The sequence below is a fragment of the Schistocerca gregaria genome, chromosome 6 (assembly GCF_023897955.1).
Source record: "Schistocerca gregaria isolate iqSchGreg1 chromosome 6, iqSchGreg1.2, whole genome shotgun sequence".
NCBI classification, from domain to species: Eukaryota; Metazoa; Arthropoda; class Insecta; order Orthoptera; family Acrididae; genus Schistocerca; species Schistocerca gregaria.
Genome location: NC_064925.1, coordinates 290,422,126 through 290,448,509, shown reverse-complemented (window position 1 = coordinate 290,448,509; position 26,384 = coordinate 290,422,126).

Below are 26,384 nucleotides of genomic sequence, written 5' to 3'. Positions count from 1 at the left end.
CAGAAGTTAAGTATCGATTTTGTACCAAATGGTGGTGCAGGGGTAAGCTTATACGCTAGTCCGTTGTAGGTGCATTGCAGATGTAAAAGTTGCAGTTTCTGCTGGTAATGATGGATTGCCTTTGAGGCGCCAGCAAACATGTATTCTGTTGTTGCAGCTACCTAAATAACTGAGAAGGAGAGGATAGCCATTGTGACGTGGATGTTGCAGAGATTGAAATTCGGACGAGATATGATCGTCGATTCCGTAAGCCTGGAGATACTGGTAAGGCAGTTCAACAAGTGCGGCGATTGGCCGTGGAACTGGACATTCCGTGCTCGACGTCATATAAAGTGATGCGACACACGCTGGAAAAAACGCCCTTTAAACCAGAAATTCTTCACCAATTACATGATGGGGGTGTGGCAGAGCGTGTGAACATGTGCTAGGATATACTTTGAAGCAGATGCAAACCACAGCGTCCTCAGAGAGCTATTGTTCAGCGATGAGGCACAGAATGTGATGCTGAATAAATGTAATTCTCACTAGTGTCCATTTAGATCACTGGTACGATGTATTTCTGCTCCCCTAGCCGGAGCGTTCTATTAGTTCATCATTCATAAATACTCCAACTGCCGTCAGGAACGGAGCTGGCACCGACTGATAGTGGAGACGAACTGGTTGTCCAGCGATTCCATGAGAAACACATGGCAGGCTGTTCTACCGAGCGAGGACGCACGGTAATAAGACACCGGACACCTATACGGAAGAACAGCGGTTCAAATCCCCGTCCGATTACCCAGATTTACATTTGCGTGGGTTCCTTAAAGAGCGTAAGGAGAATTCCAGGATGGTTCCTCTGAAAGAGCGTGACCGATTTTCTTCACGTAACTCCCACCGATAGGTTTCGTGCGCCACCTCCATCCAGCCAAGCTTGTCCCGACGACGCTGCAGAAGTTTCGCTGGGAAGACCGTACACATCCTTCATACAGTCCTCGTGCGATTTCTACATTTTTGGAGCCCGTCGATTTGCTTCTGATGAAGAGTGCCAGCCTGTGTGCAATCACAGTTCCGTAAACAACCGCAAACATTTCTCCGTGAAGGCATTGATCAAAAATGGTTCAAATGGCTCTGAGCACTAATGGACTCAACAGCTGTGGTCATCAGTCCCCTAGGACTTAGAACTACTTAAACCTAACTAACCTAAGGACATCACACACATCCATGCCCGAGGCAGGATTCGAACCTGCGACCGTAGCAGTCGCACGGTTCCGGACTGCGCGCCGAGAACCGCGAGACCACCGCGGCCGGCCGAAGGCATTGATCGTCTTGCCTCACAGTGGGATAAAGGTTTAACAGTTATAACGATTACTTTTGACATAATAATCAGTTTATTTACCTTTTTCAATCCGTTCCGTTTTCATTGGACTGCTTCTTATACAAAGCATACTTAGCGCCAAGATCCAACAGCAAAGCCGATTTAACTACTCATTTCGTGACGATGTGCTAAAGTTGAATACCGCTTCTGTCAAAAACGGCTAACATTGGGCTATCTATTAAATGTGGGGAAGTACGAAAAACAGACGCGAACAAACAAAATGGAATACAAGCAAGGTACCCTGACGGAAAAAAATCGCAAAACCAAATTGTAATTGACGTGGAGCAATGAAATTTCGGCAATACATTCGTGTGGGCAACATGTTTAAGTGATTGAAATTGCATGATCACACGTTAATGAAAGCGAGAGATAAGGCATTGCAAATGTCAAATACTGACAGATTAATAACGGGTGTATCACCTAGAATGTTAAATGTAAAGCGTGCAAACGTGTATGCATTGCATTGTACAAGTGCCGGATATCAGTTTCGGAGATGTAGTTCCATGTCTGTCGCACTTGGTCGGTCAGTACAAGGACGGTTAATGCCGGTTGTGGAAGACGCTGGAATTGTTGTCCGATGAGTTCGCATTCGTTTTCGATTGGAGACAGATCTGGTGATTGAGCAGACCAAGGCAACATATCGACACTCTAGAAGATGTTGGGGTATAACAGCAGTGTGCAGCTGAGCGTTATCCAATAGGAAAACACGCCCTGAACTGCTGTTCGTGAATGGCAGCGCGACAGGTCGAATATCCTGACTGGCGTATAAATCTGCCTTCAGGTTGCGTGGGACAACCAAAAGAGTGTTCCTACTGTGACACGAAGTCGCTCCCCAGACCACAACTCGAGGTGTAGGTCCAATGTGTCTAGCACGCAGACAGGTTGGTTGCAGGTCGTCAACTGGCCCACTTCGACCAACATACTGCCTTCACTGGCACAGAGGCAGAACCAGCTTTCATCTACAACCACAACAGATCGCCACCCTGCCTTCCAATGAGCTCTCGCTTGACACCGCTGAAGTCGCAATTGGCGGTGGTTTGGGGACAGTGGAATTCGCGCTACAGGGCATCTGGATCGGAGCTGTCCTTACAGTAACCGAGTTCGTTGTGTCACTGTTGTGTCAACTGCTTCTCGGATTGCTGTTGCAGATGCAGTACGGGACCTATAAGATAGCCTTGCGGCCGTCTGGAACCCGGTCTTTTTGTGGCTGTACATTATCGTCACCACCGCTCCCAGCAATCATGCACAGTGGCTACATTCCTGCCAAGTTTTTCTGCAATATCGGGGTAGGAACATCTATCTTCTCGTAGCCCTATTACACCGTTGAAACTCAACGAGGTGTTGCTAATGGCATCTTTGTCGCCGTAAAGGCATTCTTGACTAACGTCAACAAAGGTAACTAAAACCTGATCTTCACTCTCATACTCGCACTACTAGTGCCACTATTACGCGACTGGTGTGAAATTTGAAGAAACATCATTGTAATGTAGAAACGTGTGTCTCAACTTTCACTTTTGTCGTACAGCTGCTTCTTGGTGTGTCAATTTTTTTCCGTCAGGGTGCTTACAACGCGTTACAACCGAGCAGTTCACACACGGGCCGTAGGCAGGATCATATGTCCACAGAATCACCTTCTGTTCTACATGAAACGAAAACAAACATGGAAATATTTATTCCGCTCAATTTAGCTCTGCAATCAAAAATCAAATACAATACGAGCAACATATTCACAATGCAGATCATAGAGTGCAATACTGACACGGCATCTGTTTGAAGCAAACCAAAACAAATTTAGAAGATTTCAGTATTTCAATAAGAAACTGAGATGATATAATGATAACTTGCAGCGCTCCAAGTGGCCCACGAATGAACCAAGGTCTTAATTACTGGAAGTACCTATACGAGTTTCACCTTTCTGGCCGCGTGGGATTAGCCGAGCGGTTTATGGCGCTGCAATCATGGACTGTGCGGCTGGTCCCGGCGGGGGTTCGAGTCCTCCCTCGGGCACGGGTCGGTGTGTTTGTCCTTAGGATAATTTAGGTTAAGTAGTGTGTAGGCTAAGGGACTGATGATCTTAGCAGTTAAGTCCCATAAAATTTCACACACATTTGAACATTTTTTTCACGTTCCTGCAGATCAAACATGAAATCTGAAGCACCTAAAAGGGTGTGTTCATGTATAGGGTGTTACGAAACGATACCAACGAACTTCGAGGGTATTTTAGACGATGTATTAAGGAATAAATTGAGGATAGAATTGTCTTCCACCGAGGCAGCAGAGCATTAGATTAATAGGAGACAACACATGTCTACGCAGTTATCTCCAACTTAGCCACAGTCGATTGTGGCAGGCAGTCGCTGTCACTGAATAACATACAACCTTGCGAGACGTTCCGTCTATGGTCCATCAGCGCACAAAGTCACATTTGCTGTCGATGGAGTAGCCTAGTGGCAGGCGCCTATAACTTCGACGTACTGGATGACATTCTGAGACGAAGGTTCCTATCCTCAGTTCGTACCTGTAGACACCCTCTACAACCCCTTGAAGTTTGTCGTATCATTTTGTGGCACCCTGTATAGCGTTTAGGAAGATATTGTGTGGTGGTATTCCCAGCTGCATGAGTGGTACTAACGGCTTCACAGAAATTACTTTTTTATGAACAGTTCTTTCTGCAGTTCGTTACTTGATCCAGTGAGCATGAATGTCTTCATGCCAGTTGACAGGGGTGTGTGGAAAGCAGTGTATCGGTTGGTGCACAATATTCCAGTAGTGTCAGCATTATGAGGCGACATGTGTAAACATGAATCACATGCCACGCCATGGGCAGGCGCAAGTTGTCACAGCCAGTGTCACGGTTTCGGCTGTCTGATACAGACGGGACTGTCGTGTCACCACACATGACGTTTCTGTTGTACTGTCGATAAGCAAAAGAACTATGCTATATGTAATCCGCAAGAAACTTCATTATGGCAAAGTTTGGGCACAGTCGGTGCCCAAGCACATTTCAGAGAATTAGAAGACCGAGAGAATGTGTGTTTGCGTGGTTCATCTGTTGAGGCACGTGGAGCAAGGGACGGATTTCATATCTCATTGTGTGGCATGAGATGAGATGTCATGTAATCACTTCGACCCTGCCTTCGAATCTTTAACCTTGAAGGGTTGCATCCCAACTTTCTTCGTCCAAAAAAAGCCCACTGTTCTCCGAAGATTGAAAATGTGTTTCTGGGTTCTTTCTTTTTCCGACGAAGAAAGATCTCTGCTTAGCAAAAGCTACCGCAGCATGGTAAAGTTTGGTTAACACTGAACACTATTGCAACATACCGACAAGACTCAAACAGGCCATGAAGAACAAGTACCGGAGCAGGCTCTCGAATGGGATAGTGCTTCTGCAGGAAAACACTAGGCACATGTCGCCAGTTAGATCCATCAGCTCTTTCAGGACCTTTCGATGAGAGGTCCTGGAACACTCTCGTTAAAGTTCCAGTACCTTCCCTGTAATCCTTTAAACTAAACTCTGAATGGTTGAAGGCTCATTTGTGACAAGTAAGTTTCAGACAGTGAGCACACCGAACAAAACTATATCCGGAAACAAGCCACGAATTTATACACTGAAGCCATTCACTCCCTTAAAACACACTGATAATGATGTATAAATGTCAATGGTAATTATGTGAAGTTGCACTGGTCCACATGAACTGTAATTCTAAAATTATTACTAAAATTTCTATACACACAACTGTAGTCCCTTGTCTCCTATTCATTTTGCCACAGTTTACACAGGGTGCAGAAAATGTGGAACACAAAAACACAAGACACTACCATGTGTGAAATGGCGATGAAAAACTGTTAGCAGTCAAAACAGCTGCCAGTCGTCTCAGAAGGGGGTAAACACAGGTCGTGTATGGTTTTTAAATGTTTGTTACACCTTTCCTCCTGCACAAGAATTATAAGTTCAGCTAAAGATGATGGACGTGGTTAGCTATCACGCACCGTTCTCTGGTGACTGATGCAATCATAGGTGATGCGGCACTTCATCCTTGTGCTCACAAAACTAGTCCTGGATGATACGAGATATATGAACAGGCCCTCTGTCGTCTTGGACCACAGTATTGTATCATAGGACGAAGTTGATCAACCAAAATAGTCTCACAAACCTTGGCAGTAATGTGGCATTGCAGAGTAACAACTGGGCTATGGAATACCACGATGCAGCTCCCAAATCATTACCAAACCCCGCTACGTTTTACTCCTGGGACATAAACTCGGCCAGAAGTCGGTAACAATATGAAACAACACTCATCCGACCAAATTACGTTCTTCCGTAGCTGTATAGTCCAGGTTTAATGGCAATGGCATCACGTTTTCGTGTTATGCGCATTTGCATCACTGACGTGTTGTTTCGAAATTTCAGCCCCACCTGCAGTTCCCTTATTACAGAGGTCGCTTTGTGCTGTTTGATCCCTGACAGTGTTCGTGAATGTGACTTTCAGTTTTGCAATGACTTTTGCAGCTGTCCTCCTCTTATTATTCGTCACAATCCTCTTCAGTGGCCATCTGTCATAATCATTCAACACGCACTTTATGACTTAGAGGATGGTCTTCTTCCAATTTCTCTGTATGTGGAGTAAATCTTCATTGTGACGCCTCTTGAAACATGAAACAATTTGGCTACCTTGGTGACGGAAGCACTCACATAACAACACCACTCATTTACTCATGTCTGAATACACTAACTTCCGACGTAATGCGCTCACATTTATACGGGACACTGTTCTCACAGCGACGGACACTTGCAACATATGGAAGGAAATTGTACAAGTGCCATAACAACGCAAGCTGCCGATCTGTCAAGCATGTGCGTTTATGTTCAAGCATGCATTTACATGGTGTTTTAATATTTTTGCCCAGTTCCTGTTATCCCATATACACTCCTGGAAATTGAAATAAGAACACCGTGAATTCATTGTCCCAGGAAGGGGAAACTTTATTGACACATTCCTGGGGTCAGATACATCACATGATCACACTGACAGAACCACAGGCACATAGACACAGGCAACAGAGCATGCACAATTTCGGCACTAGTACAGTGTATATCCACCTTTCGCAGCAATGCAGGCTGCTATTCTCTCATGGAGACGATCGTAGAGATGGTGGATGTAGTCCTGTGGAACGGCTTGCCATGCCATTTCCACCTGGCGCCTCAGTTGGACCAGCGTTCGTGCTGGACGTGCAGAGCGCGTGAGACGACGCTTCATCCAGTCCCAAACATGCTCAATGGGGGACAGATCCGGAGATCTTGCTGGCCAGGGTAGTTGACTTACACCTTCTAGAGCACGTTGGGTGGCACGGGATACATGCGGACGTCATTGTCCTGTTGGAACAGCAAGTTCCCTTGCCGGTCTAGGAATGGTAGAACGATGGGTTCGATGACGGTTTGGATGTACCGTGCACTATTCAGTGTCCCCTCGACGATCAGCAGAGGTGTACGGCCAGTGTAGGAGATCGCTCCCCACACCATGATGCCGGGTGTTGGCCCTGTGTGCCTCGGTCGTATGCAGTGCTGATTGTGGCGCTCACCTGCACGGCGCCAAACACGCATACGACCATCATTGGCACCAAGGCAGAAGCGACTCTCATCGCTGAAGACGACACGTCTCCATTCGTCCCTCCATTCACGCCTGTCGCGACACCACTGGAGGCGGGCTGCACGATGTTGGGGCGTGAGCGGAAGACGGCCTAACGGTGTGCGGGACTGTAGCCCAGCTTCATGGAGACGGTTGCGAATGGTCCTCGCCGATACCCCAGGAGCAACAGTGTCCCTAATTTGCTGGGAAGTGGCGGTGCGGTCCCCTACGGCACTGCGTAGGATCCTACGGTCTTGGCGTGCATCCGTGCGTCGCTGCGGTCCGGTCCCAGGTCGACGGGCACGTGCACCTTCCGCCGACCACTGGCGACAACATCGATGTACTGTGGAGACCTCACGCCCCACGTGTTGAGCAATTCGGCGGTACGTCCACCCGGCCTCCCGCATGCCCACTATACGCCCTCTCTCAAAGTCCGTCAACTGCACATACGGTTCACGTCCACGCTGTCGCGGCATGCTACTAGTGTTAATGTCTGCGATGGAGCTCCGTATGCCACGGCAAATTGGCTGACACTGACGGCGGCGGTGCACAAATGCTGCGCAGCTAGCGCCATTCGACGGCCAACACCGCGGTTCCTGGTGTGTCCGCTGTGCCGTGCGTGTGATCATTGCTTGTACAGCCCTCTCGCAGTGTCCGGAGCAAGTATGGTGGGTCTGACACACCGGTGTCAATGTGTTCTTTTTTCCATTTCCAGGAGTGTATATAGAACAGATAGTATGTACGTAAGCATGTATGTCTGAGAATTCCTCTCAAACCCATTAATGGATTTCAAGCAAATTTGGCACAGAAACTTGAGGTCGCACAAGTATCAGCAATATTCGGTTCATAACCTCCAGCCCCTCTTGTATAAGCTGCCCTTCAGAAGGTCTGCTGTGTGGAAACTGTATCCGTCTGCCACGTCAAACTGCTTTTCGGGGCAACCTACATATCAGGGCAAAGAAACAGTTCTCTGGCACCAACATGTAGGCTACACTGACATGTTAGGTGTAGTATTGGCTTGCTTTATGAAACTGACCTGCAGGGGCTACATGTGCCTGTGCTAATAAGCATCTCTGGAGACAGGTTAAGATGGATAGAAGGATGGATGGACACAGCGAGGGTGAGGAGGAAATGGTTGGAGAGGGAGGGGGGGGGGGGGCGGGGAGTGAAAGATGCACGAGGCAGGTGGAAGATGTACTGAGCAGTTGGATAAGGAAGAGTGAAGATGGAAAGCGAGAAAGGTGGACAAGTAAAAAGTCTGGGGGAAGGGGGAAGATACGGTCAGAGAGAGGGAGTGGAGGAAATGGACAGAGAGAGAAGGAGGAGGAGATGGAAATAGAGAGTTGGAAGAAGGCGATAGACACAGGATGAGGTACACAGACAAAGGTTGAAGAAATTACACAGGGACATGCACTGTGACGTAGACGGTGTGTCAGTATCGTTTTGCGAGCAGACACTACACATGTTTTCTAATTGGTAGGTAATTGACCTTTAGTTGTATTTTTACAGTTCGTGCAATCATATGTGCCACAAGGGAACGTAATTGGACCATAACGTTATGTGTAATCGCTTCTGGTAGAATATGCTTAATTCTCTAAACATCCGTAGGTGGTGTACGTTAGGAATCTTGGCTCCTTAATTTGTACCAGTGGGCGCATACATAGTACCACATAAACTACGTCCCTGAGCTTAAATCAGTGGACTAATCTAAGTTTAAGGAAACATTCCGTAGTTTATTTCTTAGATCACTAATTGCAGACATTGTAATACAAATTTTTCAATCTTTCTCTCACTCTGCACAGTTCGCATGTATTTCATGCCTGTGGTAATTTCTTACATTCGATAACATTTACACACCTGACTATACCGTTCCTCTTTTTTACGAATAAGATGCGGTGATGGATTCTCCACAGAATCTCCAAAACACTTCCTTCTTCCATGTGGAGATGTAGTTCTAGCTATCTTCTCCTTTTCTTTCGTTAGCCTTGGCCGATTTTCAGCTCACAGGCTCTATGATAGGCTTGGAAGTTTTGCTTGGACCTTTCATCAGTTCCCTCTGATTCGGCGATATGTCTAGAGTGAAGATCTTCACTCCACTTTTTGACTTCCATTTTCTCTTTATGCATTGGAATTATAGGGTAAGCCGTTTCGTTCTGGAATATAAGTTTTATTACGTTCGTCATTCTTAAACCGAACATAACCTCTTCAGATGTAAGCATATTCTCTTTTAATTCGTTTTCAACCTCGTTGGAAAACGCTTAAGTGCAACTAAACCTTTTTATATCACCGTTCTAATTTTTTCCTCAATTTTAGCAGGCCGTTTAATTGTTGGCTTCGGTAGGTTTTATATGCACACACATGCATTTAATTCCTGGTCTCCATGTAGATATACTGTTAGTACTAAATGCAATTCATCTGTGCTTCACTTTCCATAACGCATTTCTGGTGCCATACTGAAATACAGAATCATAATTTAATCAATAACGTAAAGTAAATAACGCATCAAGAAATTCACCATGCAGTTTAAAACATTATTTTGCAATAATTAAACTTAAAGAATTTTTTAAAGCTTACTGTACGAGCAAGTTTCTTAAATTGTACAGCAACAAATCGGAAAGTTACAGCGGTATATTATAGGCAACATCACAATTTTGTTTTTGTCAGTTTCTTACAAACGATCCATAACGAATATAGATCCATGATGTGTTGAAAACTACGGTTATTTCATGTGTCTCCATCTATACATAAAACAGTGTATCGCTATTTATAACAGTAATTCTCTTCGACACGTACACAAATAGGTACGTGTAAAGTAGAAGGAAACCAACGCTGTCTTCAGACGATCTGTTCGGAAACACAGACATCATGGCTGACAATATGACTCCAAGACGTACGTGGATCACGCTGTCATGTAGTCCAAGGTGTATGAATTTTATAATAGTGGTATTAATTAGGAGCCAGTACAGTGCTCAACCGTGAAAGAATTTTCGTCAACATAAAAGTAAACGGAAAATGAAAACACAAATACGTACACATGAATAACACACAGATGTTCAAATGGTAAATAATTATATGTGGATTTTGTTTTCCATTACGACCTACGTTTTTGGGACTTTGGAAATGCGTGGATAAGTCGAGAATATTCCGAAACGTTTCTGTAAACTTTACAGCTGTGTAAATTCCCTCTTACCGGATATTTCCTCAATCTGTAGGCAACCATGTTCCAAAAATATGGAAATGACCCAACGCTGGAGCTGTCGAAAACGGCAGGTGGCGTGTTATTAGCCTCTCACGCAACACAGCTTTTTCTCCATTTGTTGTTCTTAATGCGTGGCAGCAAATATGGCTTCGGGCAACTACGGTAACAGAATGCAAATGTGCCGAGAAACGGTGCGTCTCTGCAACGGCTGTTGCCAGTGAAGAAAAAACTGTGGCAAAGAAACCGCAATTATAGCTTCCTGTAATTCTTTGAACTCTGTTTATCGAGCTGAAATACGTTATACGAAAAGGTGTCGATGCTGGCAGAGCAGTTAGCAAACATATACCTTTCCCTGTCTTTTCTATTTGGCATTCTATCTTATTGTCACGCCATGGTTTCATTTCGAGTTTTCATTTTGCCCAGGTCAGATTATTTCGAAAACGTATTATTTTTAATGAGCGTCATGCATGACAACATATAACAGGTGCAGCTGATACGAGGTCTGTTACAAAAGTATTCGACCTTTGGCCGGAAAAAAATGGCTTACCTGGAGCGTTGGATACGTAATCACCCGCTAAGCACGTAGTTCCCCTGGAACTCCACATACTTCTCGCAGCGGTGCACCCATTTTTGGAAGCATACCGAAATAGCCTCTTTCGGAAGGGAGTTAAGCTCAGCTGTCGTTGCTGCCATAATGTCCTCTCTTGTCTGAAATCGCGTTCCTTTCGATGCCATCTTGAGTTTTGGGAACAGCCTGAAGTCGTAGGGGGCCAGATCAGGAGAGTAAGGAGCCTGTCGAAGGATAGGAATCTGGTTTTTCGCCAAAAAAAATATCTGAATCAAGTGCGAGGAAAGTTCTGGAGCATTGTCGTGATGAAGGCGCCCAATGTTCTGTTGACCTCAAGTACTGTCTGTTGTGTCGCACAGCATAACGTAGACAACGGAGGACATCCGTGTAGTAGTCTTTGGTGATTGTTTGACCCTGTGGTATGTACTCGTGGTGCACCATACTGTGGGAGTCAAAGAAAGCAGTCAGCATCACTTTGACGTTGCTACATACTTGGCTGGTCTTCTTTGGTCTTGAATGAAGAGAGCTTCCAGTGTGATGACTGGGATTTGGTTTCCGGGTAGTACACATACGCCCAGGACTGGTCACCAGTGATTACGGTGTTCACGAAGTCAGAGTGACTGTTTGTCGAGTCCAGTACATTCTGTGAGACTTCAACATGAAGTTGCTTTTGCCCCGACATGAGCAGCTTCGGCACGAATTTTGCCGACACTCTCTTCATGGCCAAATCTTCGATCACAATCGAATGTATCGAAACAGTGTTGATATCCACCTCTTCTACAATTTTTCTGATAGTTACACGACAGTCCAGAATCACCATAGCGTTCGCTTTGCTGTGACCTAGTGCTCGCTTTGCAGTGACCTGATAATTTAGCCTTTTGATGGCCAACAGGATCACGGCTCGCCCTCCACTCACGAGCAGCCGCAAATATGTTCGTTGTGCAATTCCTTAATCTGTGTGATGGCCGTAGCATCGTCACCGAAAGCACTCTGAATGTTTCGAATGGTTTCCACCTGGCTGTCTCCCAGTTTCTGGCAAAATAGAACGTAGTAGCCCCACTGCAGCTGTTCCGTCATTTCCCATGCAATGAGAAACCGACGCGAGCTCTACCCACTACCTCAACCAACTGCTGCTTGCCAGCAACTGACGCTATCGACAGGCGGGAAAAACTCACGCATGCCCAAGGAGGTTCAACGTCGGCTCATGTAAGCGTGCTACTTTCAAATTCATAAGGTGTTCAGAAAAAAATATCGGTTACTCCTCTAACAGACCTATTATATGTCAGAGACACTTTAGAATGGGAGAGTGTTGTACTGTGGTACACTTTTCAGACTTTCGGCTGTAATAGAATTTTACATATATTTTCTTACTCCCTTTTGAAACGATAGCATTCACATTATATGTGTTGCAGTCTGTTTGTGAAATTACAAAAAAATATTCTCCAAAAGTAACGCTTTTCCAAAAGTGAAGTAGTGTCCCAAAGTACATGGTCCGGAAAAAAGACTTCCCCTATCTGGAGAGGCCGCTGTGTGAGGTGTGGTGGTTATACTGGCGTTGGGATAGTATCGATCGATAGTAGCGTACTTGTCATTTTCAGTAGGCGCCATGGCTTGGCTAGGTGAGCATCGTGCTTTTGTTGAGTAGGATTATATTCGTGATGGTGGTTCTGTGACTACCACTCAGGAACCATTTCGTTTTCGGTTTGAACTTGGGCGACATGATTCTGTTCCTGGCAGAAAAAGTGTTCAGGTTTAGGTATCAAACTACAGAACATCACATTCTCCACTGAAAAAAAAAGAAAAAAAATCTACTGGCCAATCTCGGACTGCAACAACGTTGAAAAATGTGGAGCTTGTGAGAGCGTCAATTCAACAATCTCGAAAGCCTTCAGCACTTGAACATGCTGCTGCCCTGGGAATGTCTGATAGCAGTGTAAGAAGAATCCCGCACAGAGAACTTTACATTCACCCACTCTAAACAATGGTTACCAAGGAATCAAGTGAGAGGGATTTTGAAACTCGCAGAGCTTTGTGTGTGGAAATATTTTAGAACATTTCCCCTGACGCTGTTTTGAGTTCTGCTGATGAGGCCCACTTCCACTTCCCAGGTACGGTAAATAAACAAAATTTACGCTAAGGAGCAGCACAAAACCCTCAGGAACTTCACCAGCGACCACTTAACAGCCATCATGCAATGGTTTAGTGCGCCGTTGCTGAATCTGGTGTTGGGTCCGTAATTTTTCGGAGAAGATGGCGTAAAGGTAAAGGTTAATTCATATAGGTACTGTCACATGATAGGGATCTTCCTTCGATCTAAGTTAAACCAGTTTGTTAGGTGCCATGAATATGGGAGTACCGTGGTTCCAACAAGAAGGAGCCACAGCTCACACTTCTCAGCATTCTCTACAAATTTTAAGAGACCTGTTGCCTGGCGTCTTCTCTCTTCAGGAAGAGACATCGCCTGGCACCCAAGGTCACCTGATTTGTCGCCCTGTGATTCTTTCTTTGCGGACACTTAAAAGGTCAAGTGTACAGACAACAACCCTGCAAGCACCTAAGGAGGCAGTCACCAAGGAAATGGCTGCCATTCCATCTCCCATGGTTGGGAGAATTATGGGCGACTTCTGGGAAAGGCTTCGTCAATGTGTCAACTATGGAGGACGCCATTCAACGGATATAATTCTTAATACAAACTATTGTAAAATGGCATAGTATTTGTTGTTCATAAATAAAAGTATTTTCTCTGTATCTTTGTTTGTTTGTGTGTTCTACATTTTGAAATGGGGGAATTTTTCTGCCTGACCTATACACTGGTTATGTACATAGGAACTAGTATTCTTCACAGATTTAAAGATACTGCAATCGAAAAAAGCTTGACAATAATGTTTTTGATTGTCCGTGTGTTACATTTTTTCTCTATTAAGTACAATAAGGAAGTGAAATCTGTCAAAATGTATTATCGAAAGCCAGTTACAAGTTGAAAATATTTTGAAATAGACGCCGTTGCCAACTAACTCTAATATCCGTTTTCAGGAAAGGGTAACTTGTTGAAGTAAGAAACCTCAGTTCATATGCAAGCATCAAAGTGCTTCGTGATAGAAGACTTTCTGCCTGAGGGTACAAGATGTTACACCTCCGACGCATTTGGCCTAACAGTCCACACGCTATGTAACTAATTTCAAGAATATACAAAATTTTACTCATCATAAAACTCTGTAACTCAAGAATTAACAATATCTTCGAAATAGCTATAATGTATAATACAGCACTTAAGGTGCAGAAAGCGGAATATTAACAAACGCTTCACAAAATACAATCTCATGTCTCTAAACTACAAAAACCATAGAAAATGTCGGAACTGCCTATGGCGGTTTGTGGGGCACATTCCTTTATGTGATTCTAAAATCAGTCACTATATTGAAACGTCATGTGTTTCTAGGTACGCTATCTTCTTGGTACAATAATTTTCCTTACATACTTGACCCAAAGATCGTGGATTCGAGTCACTCGGAAAATTCTTTTTCATTTCTTATTTTCAGTTTTTGCGTTACTTATACCGCAAATAATCCTAAATATTACTCAACAAATAGTACTTACTAATATTTATGTAGAAGGCAAGGAAAGGAAAAGCAAAGAGAAATTTCGGATCAAAAATTAATTTCTTAATTAAAGCGTACATGATTTCGTATTCCTTTAGTTTAACTTTGACGTTTGAACACTATTCGGCAGCTGCACGCGAACTAGTACTTACTAATATTTTTGTAGAAGGCAAGGAAAGGAAAAGCAAAGAGAAATTTCGGATCAAAAATTAATTTCTTAATTAAAGCGTACATGATTTCGTATTCCTTTAGTTTAACTTTGACGTTTGAACACTATTCGGCAGCTGCACGCGAACGTTTCCTATTGATGACGTTGAGAAAATTACTGGTTCCCCTGATTTTTCGGTGACTATCACCCCAGAACTTGCGAATCATCAACTGTAAAATAATAAAAGCATCTATTTTTTTTTTACACGAACTTATCATGTACGCCATGCAATCCCTTCGTGGAAACATATTTACAAATCCAAATTTTCCTTTATCTTTGCTATGCTTTTATGAAAATATCCAAAAAATGCAATACACAAAGCATTATTTTGGTTTACTTGCAGCGTGAGAAGCATAAAAACTGAAAATAAAAAATTTCAGAGTGGGGATTGGATCACACGGACGCTAGATTACTGTTCTGTACCCTTGCCGCAACGCCAACCGTTTCTTAGGAACTACGTTACCACGGATGGCTCATGTGTCAGCTGACTCTCGTCAAAAATGCTATTATTTTCTAAACGCTTGGCCATTGAAGCTTCCACTTATGTCACTTTTATTTTGGCCAAGTCCTATTAATGTGGAATGTTTCCAGCGGTTTGCTAACAATAACATAATCGTACAATTGAGAATTTCTTGTATTCTGTATCAGTTTGAACGATATCGTTGATGACGGGTAGGCGCGGTCACCTCGTAAGTTCTCTTTCTACTGGAACGTGTAACAAATCCAAAAACGTGACTTTGAGGGAAAGAAATGCCTTCTACAGGGATATAGCTGAACGCCTGTGCAGAGTGTTGCGTAAGCCAAGAGCATCTAGTGATCTTTTCCAGGTATGAAACAGAATGCTGAGACTGCAACCAGCGTCCGCGTCCAAACTGAACAAGATTCAGCGCCAGACTACCTTCTGGCTGGCGCAACCTTACGAGCCAAAGGAAAATTCGTGGCAACCCGCCCGACTGGCTCGCGCTAGTCAAAGCTGGCAGACAACGACAGCGTGACTGAAGCTACGCGCCTCCTTACAGGAATCAGAAGAGTAAAAGGTACAGTAGCACAAATGAAATGATTCGAAATAAATTTCCAGGTTTCATACATAGTGCAAATTGGAAATTTGTGGGAAGGACTATGGGACCAAACTGCTGAGATCATCAGTCCTTAGGCTTACACACCTACTAACCTAACTTAAACTAACTTACGGTAAGGATAACACACACACCCTTGCCCGAGGGAAGACTCGAACCACCGACGGTGGGAGCCGACGAACCGTGACAAGACGCCTTAGACCGCACGGCTACCCTGCGCGGCTCATACGTAGTACCAAAATGCTTTTGAGGTAATTAAACTGATATAAATCTCACATTTTACATACTTGAGTTTCGACATTTTCTATTTACAGATCAAAGACACAGATAAAATGTCTCGTGATTTCTGAAAGTTTGTGGTAGTACTTCTCGCATCGAATCCAGCAAACTGTGGACCAAGTAAAACAATCACTCAAAGGAGTTTTACGTCTACATCTACATTTATACCCCGCAAGCCACCCAACGGTGTGTGGCGGAGGGCACTTTACGTGCCACTGTCATTACCTCGCTTTTCTGTTCCAGTCGCGTATGGTTCGCGGGAAGAACGGCTGCCGGAAAGCCTCCGTGCGCGCTCGAATCTCTCTAATTTTACATTCGTGATCTCCTCGGGAGGTATAAGTAGGGGGAAGCAATATATTCGATTCCTCATCCAGAAACGCACCTTCTCGAAACCTGGGCAGCAAGCTACACCGCTTTGCAGAGCGCCTCTCTTGCAGAGTCTGCGACTTGAGTTTGCTAAACATCTCCGTAACGCCATCAAGCTTACCAAATAACCCTGTGACGAAACGCGCCGCTCTTCTTTGGATTTTCTCTATCTCCTCCGCCAACCCGATCTGGTACAGACCCCACACTGATGAGCAATACTCAAATATAGGTCGAACGAGTGTGTTGTAAGCCACCTCCTTTGTTGATTGACTACATGTTCTAAGGACTCTCCCAATTGATCTGAACCTGGTACCCGCCTTACCAACAATTAATTTTTATGATCAATCCACTTCAAAACGTTCCGCACGCATACTCCCAGATATTTCACAGAAGTTCCGCTATCAAATAATCATACAATAAACGACCCTTCTTTCTATGTATTCGCAATACATTACATTTGTCTATGTCAAGGGTCAGTTATCACTACCTCCACCAAGTGCCTATCCGCTGCAGATCTTCCTGCATTTCGCTACAATTTTCTAATGCTAAAACTTCTCTGTTTACTACAGCATCATCCGCGAAAAGCCACATGGAGTTGTTCGTTAAATGAAGATCTTCTTCCTATTTACATCAACATCTACATCTACATTCAAGCTACCTTACGGTGTGTGGCGGAGGATACTTCTGGCACCACTGACCGACCGCCTCGTCCCTGTTCCATTCGCAAATGACATGTGCCAAGAAGATTGCCATTAAACCTCAATGTTAGCTCCAATTTCTTGATGTTTCCTCTGTGGTTGTTTTGCGATCTCTCTCGGCATGTAAACAGTAAACCTCTACTCCAGGCCGGCCACGGCGTGCGGAACTTCACGCGTTCAGCGGGCGCAGGCCGCGTGCGGGCCAAGGACCGGCCAGTCACTCGGCTTTGTTCGGTCCTTCTCGGAATTACCCGAAACAGTGCGACATTTCATTTAGCATTGCGATGCGGTAGTTTTCGACCGGACAAGTCTCTTCAATTCGACAGAATCGTACTGTCAGCACTGTTTAGCCTTCGCTATTTGTTCGCTGTATAAAGAACCTTCAGACGTCCAGTGGCTATTTGCACGAAAAGAGGCAGTCTAACGATATGTTGTCGCAACATGAATAGGAATGACGGAAGAGAGGGATGAGAATTTTCAACTCGCAGAAGTCACAGATACTGCGTATTTGCTAAGAAACGACGTTACAGTACCATGCAGAAAGACTTTAAAGATTTAATTCACAATGAAAGAGCAAAAAATTACGACGATCGACATTCGAGATTCATTGTTCTCTATGTCAAAAAGCACTTTGTGCTAAATTTGTAGGCCTGGGGCAGGTGGAGGAATTGGTAATATAAGCAGTAAAATTTCTGAAGTCGCATGCATTATCCTTTCTTATATGGAACTATTTCCGGTGGAACTTAACGAAGAGTTTGGAGACTGCATATGTTATTGCAGAGTAAAACACACTACTGTTGAATTTATGAAGGAAAAAGGAGTGCAGGAATGAAAATTAGAAGATCCGAAATGGAGTCAGACTTGGCATTCTGACTACACACTGCCAACAGTAATACATTGCAAGGTACTTCTTTCTGATTTCATGGGGATGCATTTTTAAAAAATCGCATTGTAGAAGGGACGCATTCTGACGAAGACCGTCCAGTTCCCTGAGCTCACTGCCACTAAAGGAAACGCAAGCATTTGGCAATTCATTGTGGCCTTGAAAGAATTACAAGGGTAGTCTTCGAAACGTTTTGAGGAAACTGTCAGTCTTCCATGTGTTTTAGAGCTGTTTTCGACAACCTTTGCCATTTCACTTGAAAGTGCTCCTGTGCACATGCAGATGTAACTGACTGATCTACAAGGTAATTCCCATTTTCATGTTGACACTGCCCAGTACGTCTACGTTGCTTTTCTCAGGTAGAGTTTTCAAGTTTTCATAATGAGGTTTCAAACGTGTACAATATTTCGATCGACGTATTTATGTCAAAGACGTTTTTTCCATGATGTAACTAAATAAGTCACGGTAGCGTGGAATTTTGAGTGCGAAACATTGTAAAATTGTTTGCGTCTGTCCTATTCTGGCAGTTTGCATGAATTCTACTATGTCTTCAGCACGCCAAAAGTAATTAAGTAATACTAAAAACTTCTTTTGTATGTGACCTGTTTTGCTGAGAAACGCGAAATATAAAACCAAGTCGTATGCAATGCGGCGGCATTGCCATTTAAATGCCGCGCGTTCGCAGTTTCCCCCTCTTCCCCCTTCTCGCGCTCAGACAGCGTGGCCTGGCGGTGGGGGGAAACGTGCCAGCTAGGTTGTGCGCTTTGGCACAGGGCACGGGCACATCCCAAAAGCCGAAATCTTGGCCACCCCTGCTCTACGGAATGCACAACGTCTCTCGTGAACCATGTACCACTGGAGTTTGTTGAGCATCTCTGTAACACTCCCACAACGACTAAACGATCCCGTGAAAAAGACGCCGCTCTTGGATGAATCCTGTCTAATATCCAACCTGATAAGACTCCCAGACTGATGAGCAGTACTCAATAATCAGTTGAACAAGTGTTTTGTAAATGACTTCTTTCACAGATGAACTACATTTCTTTAAGATATTGACAGGTTTCAAATAGATTGTATAATAGTAAGACAGAGATTTAGGAACCAGGTTTCAAATTGTAAGACATTTCCAGGGGCAGATGTGGACTCTGACCACAATCTATTGGTTATGAACTGTAGATTAAAACTAAAGAAACTGCAAAAAGGTGGGAATTTAAGGAGATGGGACCTGGATAAACTGACAGAACCAGAGGTTGTAGAGAGTTTCAGGGAGAGCACGTGCTATTAGGGAACGATTGACAAGAATGGGGGAAAGAAATACAGTAGAAGAAGAATGGGTAGATTTGAGAGATGAAATAGTGAAGGTAGCAAAGAATCAAGCAGGAAAAAAGACGAGGGCTAATAGATAGCCTTGGGTAACAGAAGAGATACTGAATTATATTGATGAAAGGAGAAAATAGAAAAATGCAGTAAATGAAGCAGGCAAAAAGGAATACAAACGTCTCAAAAGTGAGACGACAGGAAGTGCAAAATGGCTAAGCACGGATGGATAGAGGACAAATGTAAGGATGTAGAAGCACATATCACTTAGGTAAGATAGATACTGCATACAGGAAAATTAAAGAGGCCTTTGGCGATAAGAGAACCACTTGCATGAACATCAAGAGCTCAGATGGAAACCTAGTTCTAAGCAAAGAAGGGAAAGCAGAAAGGTTGAAGGAGTATGTAGAGCGTCTATTCAGGGGCGACGTTCTTGAGGACAATATTATGGAAATAGAAGTGGGTGTAGATGAAGATGAAATGGGAGATATGATACTGCGTGAAGAGTGTGACAGCGCTCTGAAAGACCTAAATCGAAACAAGGCCCCGGGAATAGACAACATTCCATTAGAACTACTGATAGCCATGGGAGAGCCAGCCCTGACAAAACTCTACCATCTGGTGAGCAAGGTGTATGACACAGGCGAAATACCCTCAGACTTCAAGAAGAATGTAATAATTCCAATCCCAAAGAAAACCGGGCTTGACAGATGTGAAAATTACCGAACTATCAGTTTAATAAGCCACGGCTGCAAAATACTAATACGAATTCTTTACAGACGAATGGAAAAATTGCTGGAAGCCGACCTCGGAGAAGATCAGTTCGGATTCCGTAGAAATGTTGGAACACGTGAGGCAATACGGACTCTACGACTTATCTTAGAAAATAGATTAAGGAAATGCAAACCTATGTTCCTAGCATTTGTAGACTTAGAGAAAGCTCTTGACAATGTTGACTGCAATACTCTCAAATTCTGAAGGTGACAGGGGTGAAATACAGGGAGCGAAAGGCCATTTACAATTTGTGCTGAAACCAGATGGCAGTTATAAGAGCAAGCAGTAAAGGAAACATAAGAAAGATTCGGAGTAGGAATTAAAATCCATGGAGAAGAAATAAAAACTTTGAGGTTCGCCGATGACATTGTAATTCTGTCAGAGACAGCAAAGGACCTGGAAGAGCAGCTGAACGGAATGGACAGTCTTGAAAGGAGGATATAAGATGAACACCAACAAAAGCAAAACGAGGATAATGGAATGTAGTCGAATTAAATCGGGCGATGCTGAGGGTATTAGATTAGGAAATGAGACGCTTAAAGTAGTAAATGAGTTTTGCTATTTGGGGACCAAAATAAATAATCATGGTCGAAGTACAGAGGATATAAAATGTAGACTGGCGATGGCTAGGAAAGCGTTTCTGAAGAAGAGAAATCTGTTAACATCGAGTATTGATTTAAGTGTCAGAAAGTCATTTCTGAAAGTATTTCTATGGAGTGTAGCCACATATGGAAGTGAAACGTGGACGATAAATAATTTAGACGAAAAGATAATAGAAGCTTTCGAAATGTGGTGCTAGAGAAGGATGCTGAAGATTACATGCGTAGGTCACATAACTAATGAGGAAGTACTGAATAGAATGGGGGAGAAGAGAAGGTTGTGGCACAACTTGACTAGATTGGTAGGACATAGTCTGAGACTTGAAGGGAGGGTAAAAATCGTAGAGGGAGACCGAGAGATGAATACACTAAACAGATTCAGAAGGATGAGGTTGCAGCAGGTACTGGGAGATGAAGAAACTTGCACTGGATAGAGTAGCATGGAGAGCTGCATCAAACCTGTCTCTGGACTGAAGACCACAACAACAACAACAACAACAAGATTATTCCTGTGACTCTCAGCCTGGTATCTGATTTTGCCACTTTTTGTTTTATATAGTCATCTTACTCCTGTTCGGCCTAGATGATTATTTTTAGGCATTTTACTGTGCTTGCTATACCGAACGATTTGTCACTGATAATGTAACTGTGCAGTAGTGGGTTTCTTCTTTTCTGTATGCGCAATATGTTACATTTATTTGCGTTCTGTGTCAACCTTCAGAGCCTGCACCATTCATCAATCCTCTTCAAGTCTTCCCCGCAGTTCGCCACAGTCTCCAGGCATTACTACCTCCTTACAGATAACCCTATCATTTTCGAACAGCCTCATGGAGCTTCGGACGATATTCGCTAGGATTAGATCGTTTTTGCATAGGACTATTATAACTGATTCATTCGTTTTGAGAGCTCTATAGTTTCCAAAGTATTATATATACAAGTTTGTGTTTTGCATTCTAGAAATGCCTGCAAGTCCCCTTTGGCACACGTCCAAGCATTAGTCAAGTTAAAAAAAAAATGTTCAAATGTATGTTAAATCGTATGGCACTTAACTGCTAAGATCATCAGTCCCAAAGCTTACACACTACTTAACCTAAATTATCGTAAGGACAAACATACACACCCATGCCGGAGGGAGGACACGAACCTCCACCGAGACCATCCGCACAGTCCATGACTGCAGCGCCTAGACCGCTCGGCTAATCCCGCGCGGCTTAGTTAAGTTCGTTCGATTCCTTATGTAAAACACCAGTCAGTGATTACCATAGCAGCACTGGTGTCTTCTCTGAGCTGTTGCAGTGTTCCTGTTCCTGACATGTGACCGTGGGGGGAGGGGGGGGGGGGGGGTGTTCGAAACACAAACTTTGGTGTACCCACAAAGGAAAAGTCACAAGGCATTAGGTCAGGTGACCTGGGTGGGGGGAGGGGGAGGAGGGAGGGGGCAAGGGAACAGACTCACATGATCTTCACCACTACTCCCAACCCAGTGATGCGGAAGTTCGCCCTTCAGATAGTGACGAATATCGATGCTCCAGTGAGTAGATGCCCCGTCTGGTTGGAGGATGAGATTGTCCGAATCGGCAATCAGTTGTGGAAGCAACAACATATCTGCTACACATCGAGTAAAGAGGTGGCCGTTAAAGCCCTCTCACAGAAGAGAGAAGATCCATACAGCTTCATCTGTGACGCCGCACAAGAAATATTAACCCTCGGCAAATGTTTATGCGCAACAATTTCATGAGGGCTTTCAGTGCCCCACACTCACTCATTGTGGCGATCAACCTTACCAGATTAATGAAAGCCTGCTTCGTCACTGAACATCAGCTTGGAAGCGAAATGTTCATCCTCAGGTTCTTCCTGCGCTGTGACGCTAAACTCAAGGCGCTAACTTAGTGTTTGGTTTTAATCTTTGCACGCGCTGCAAACGGTATGGTTTGAAATGTAACCGTCTTTGTCAAGGCCCTGTTCTTGTAACGCCAATTGATATGCATATTGCAAACTCGCAGAGTTTATGATTCCTGCGTCAGTCATATTTGTACGTGTAATACTTTCCAAAATATAGAACATAGAAAACGAATGAATCATTTACAGTAGACCTGCATATTGTAAACATTAAGGGTCCTATCACACATTCTAGGGGCGCTCCTGAAGCTACTGAGACGGTGCGGCTCGCATGTTGTGTTAGCTTCATGGTCTTGCCTTCTTGCCGGGTTTGGGGAGCACTTGCACGGTAGGCAGTGAGCAAGTTTGTGGCACCGAGCGTGTATATAGGGTGAAGAGTATTTAAACCGACAAAGACTTGGACGTTGTATGAGTTGTATGGGACATCAAACCAAATGTTTCCCTAATGTCATTTTTTCCTATGATGATTATTTAAACCGGCGGAGGCCGTATTACGCTCTTCAGTTATTAGCAACTGCTGTCCACCAGTGTAGTAGTGCATTGCCTCCGTTTACTAATGGAGCGATACACCTGGAGTGACTACACTGATATGGTTGGTGCGTACTACGTAGCGCACCACAACGGACGAGCTGCACAGTCGATTTATCAACAACAATATCCTAATCGCCGTATCCCGCATCATACGACCTTTGCTGCTGTGTGCCAACGTCTGCGTGAGACCAGGTCATTTAGCGGATTACCTGAACAGGGACGCCGTCGCACGGTAAGAACGCTGCAATTTCAGGAAGCTTGTCTTGCAGCATGTGGAGCGGGATCCTTCAATCAGCACTCGTCCAATTGCACGTAACATGGGGACGAATCAAACGAATGTAAGAACAGTCCTTCGAGAGCAATTTTTACGTCCACTTCACTTGCAGCATATCCACAACCTGGAACGAGTTGATTATTCATCCAGAGCACAGTTTTCGCGGTGGTACCTGGAACAGTGTGAAATGCATCCTACATTTCCATCCTCTGTGTTGTTTACCGATGAAGCAACGTTGGGGCGTGATGGTGTCTTGAACATGCACAATTCGCATGTTTGGAGTGAGGATAACCCACATGCCACAGTTACTAGCGCTAATCAAGTGCGGTTCTTCGTTAATGTGTGGGACGGTGTTGTTGGGGACTGTTTAATTGGACCGTATCTATTACCTACGCCATTAAATGGCAGGCATCATTACAATTTTATCGCCAGAGCATTGCCAGAATTGCTGGAAGACGTCCCGCTCCCTACAAGACAACGCATGTGGAACCAACATGATGGGGCGCCGGCACATTTCAGTCGTCGTGTGCGTCGATTCCTGGACCGACGGTTCCCAGAAACGTGGATTGGCGGAGGTGGTCCTGTACCACGGCATGCTCGATCCCCAGATATGTCCCCTCTGGACTTTTTTGTGTGGGGAGAGATGCGCAACCCTGTTTACGCAACTCTTGATGCATAAGAAGAGGATCTGGTTGCATCAAACAGCAGCAGGAACAATTCAGGATACTCCTGGGGTTTTTCCCCGTGTCAGACAGAATATGATCCGACGGTGTAAGCTTTGTTTACGTGTCAATGGAGGCATTTTTGAAAATCTACTCTAATTGAAATTGGGTTGTGTTAATGTGTTGTCTCTTGGTCATAAAAAATGGAAAACCGTTTGTTGGTTCAGTTAATTACCCACCAGAGAAATCTTCCTCTACCGGTTTAAATACTCCTCATAGGAAAAAATGACATTAGGGAAAAATTTTTGTTTTGATGTCCCTTACAACCTCCGAGAATTTGTCCGTTTAAATACTTTTCACCCTTAGAGTGCATCGTCTTGGTGGCCCTTGAGTGCAGCGAGTGGAAGCTTGTTGGCTTTCCGAACCGAGCTGCGGCTGTGTGGCTTTAGTTGGCCGCCATGCTGGAGTACGGGCAGTTCTGCGCGACTCTGCGGGGACTGCTAACTAAACACGGAGAGGTCTTTTGCTGTTATCAGCCGCGGATGTGAAGCTGTGTCTTGGTGGGATATTGACTGAGCGTTTCCGTCCACAACAGCTCGCTGGTATTGTATTGTTACTCGCGGCCGTCTTTGACAGTCCCAACTGACTGAAATCAATTAGCAATTAAGCTCGATAGTCATCTGTTTTGCGTCAGGCTTGTCGCGTTGGTGATCCGGTACTGGGCTCAGCCTCTCATTGTTAATTCTAAATCACTTTTGTTAAGTTTGAGTTCCAATTTGTTATCTGTTTAAAATTGTGGTCTGTAGCCTGTTTTACTTACGGGGATAATTTTATATTATAGGCTAGCCTATTTTTAGTTGAGCTGTGATCGGAAATTTGTTTTAATCACTGAGCTGTACGGTTGTTTTTCTTACTTGTTGCAAGGAGTTTTATATTGACTTTACTGTCTAAAAGTTACTTGTGCATATTTGTTATTATTCCCGCTGATGGTTTTAAAATAAGTATAGGTAAGTTACCGTTTGGTTGTAAGCACAAGAGTTCAAAATAATTTCCTCCTTATTTGCGGAGATCTATACATACACATACGTATATACACTCCTGGAAATGGAAAAAAGAACACATTGACACCGGTGTGTCAGATCCACCATACTTGCTCCGGACACTGCGAGAGGGCTGTACAAGCAATGATCACACGCACGGCACAGCGGACACACCAGGAACCGCGGTGTTGGCCGTCGACTGGCGCTAGCTGCGCAGCATTTGTGCACCGCCGCCGTCAGTGTCAGACAGTTTGCCGTGGCATACGGAGCTCGATCGCAGTCTTTAACACTGGTAGCATGCCGCGACAGCGTGGACGTGAACCGTATGTTCAGTTGACGGACTTTGAGCGAGGGCGTATAGTGGGCATGCGGGAGGCCGGGTGGACGTACCGCCGAATTGCTCAACACGTGGGGCGTGAGGTCTCCACAGTACATCGATGTTGTCGCCAGTGGTCGGCGGAAGGCGCACGTGCCCGTCGACCTGGGACCGGACGGCAGCGACGCACCGATGCACGCCAAGACCGTAGGATCCTACGCAGTGCCGTAGGGGACCGCACCGCCACTTCCCAGCAAATTAGGGACACTGTTGCTCCTGGGGTATCGGCGAGGACCATTCGCAACCATCTCCATGAAGCTGGGCCGTCTTCCGCTCACGCTCCAACATCGTGCAGCCCGCCTCCAGTGGTGTCGCGACAGGCGTGAATGGAGGGACGAATGGAGACGTGTCGTCTTCAGCGATGAGAGTCGCTTCTGCCTTGGTACCAATGATGATCGTATGCGTGTTTGGCGCCGTGCAGGTGAGCGCCACAATCAGGACTGCATACAACTGAGGCACACAGGGCCAACACCCGGCATCATGGTGTGGGGAGCGATCACCTACATTGGCCGTACACCTCTGGTGATCGTCGAGGGGACACTGAATAGTGCACGGTACATCCAAACCGTCATCGAACCCATCGTTCTACCATTACTAGACCGGCAAGGGAACTTGCTGTTCCAACAGGACAATGCACGTCTGCATGTATCCCGTGCCACCCAACGTGCTCTAGAAGGTGTAAGTCAACTACCCTGGCCAGCAAGATCTCCGGATCTGTCCCCCATTGAGAATGTTTGGGACTGGATGAAGCGTCGTCTCACGCGGTCTGCACGTCCAGCACGAACGCTGGTCCAACTGAGGCGCCAGGTGGAAATGGCATGGCAAGCCGTTCCACAGGACTACATCCACCATCTCTACGATCGTCTCCATGGGAGAATAGCAGCCTGCATTGCTGCGAAAGGTGGATATACACTGTACTAGTGGCGACATTGTGCATGCTCTGTTGCCTGTGTCTATGTGCCTGTGGTTCTGTCAGTGTGATCATGTGATGTATCTGACCCCAGGAATGTGTCAATAAAGTTTCCCCTTCCTGGGACAATGAATTCACGGTG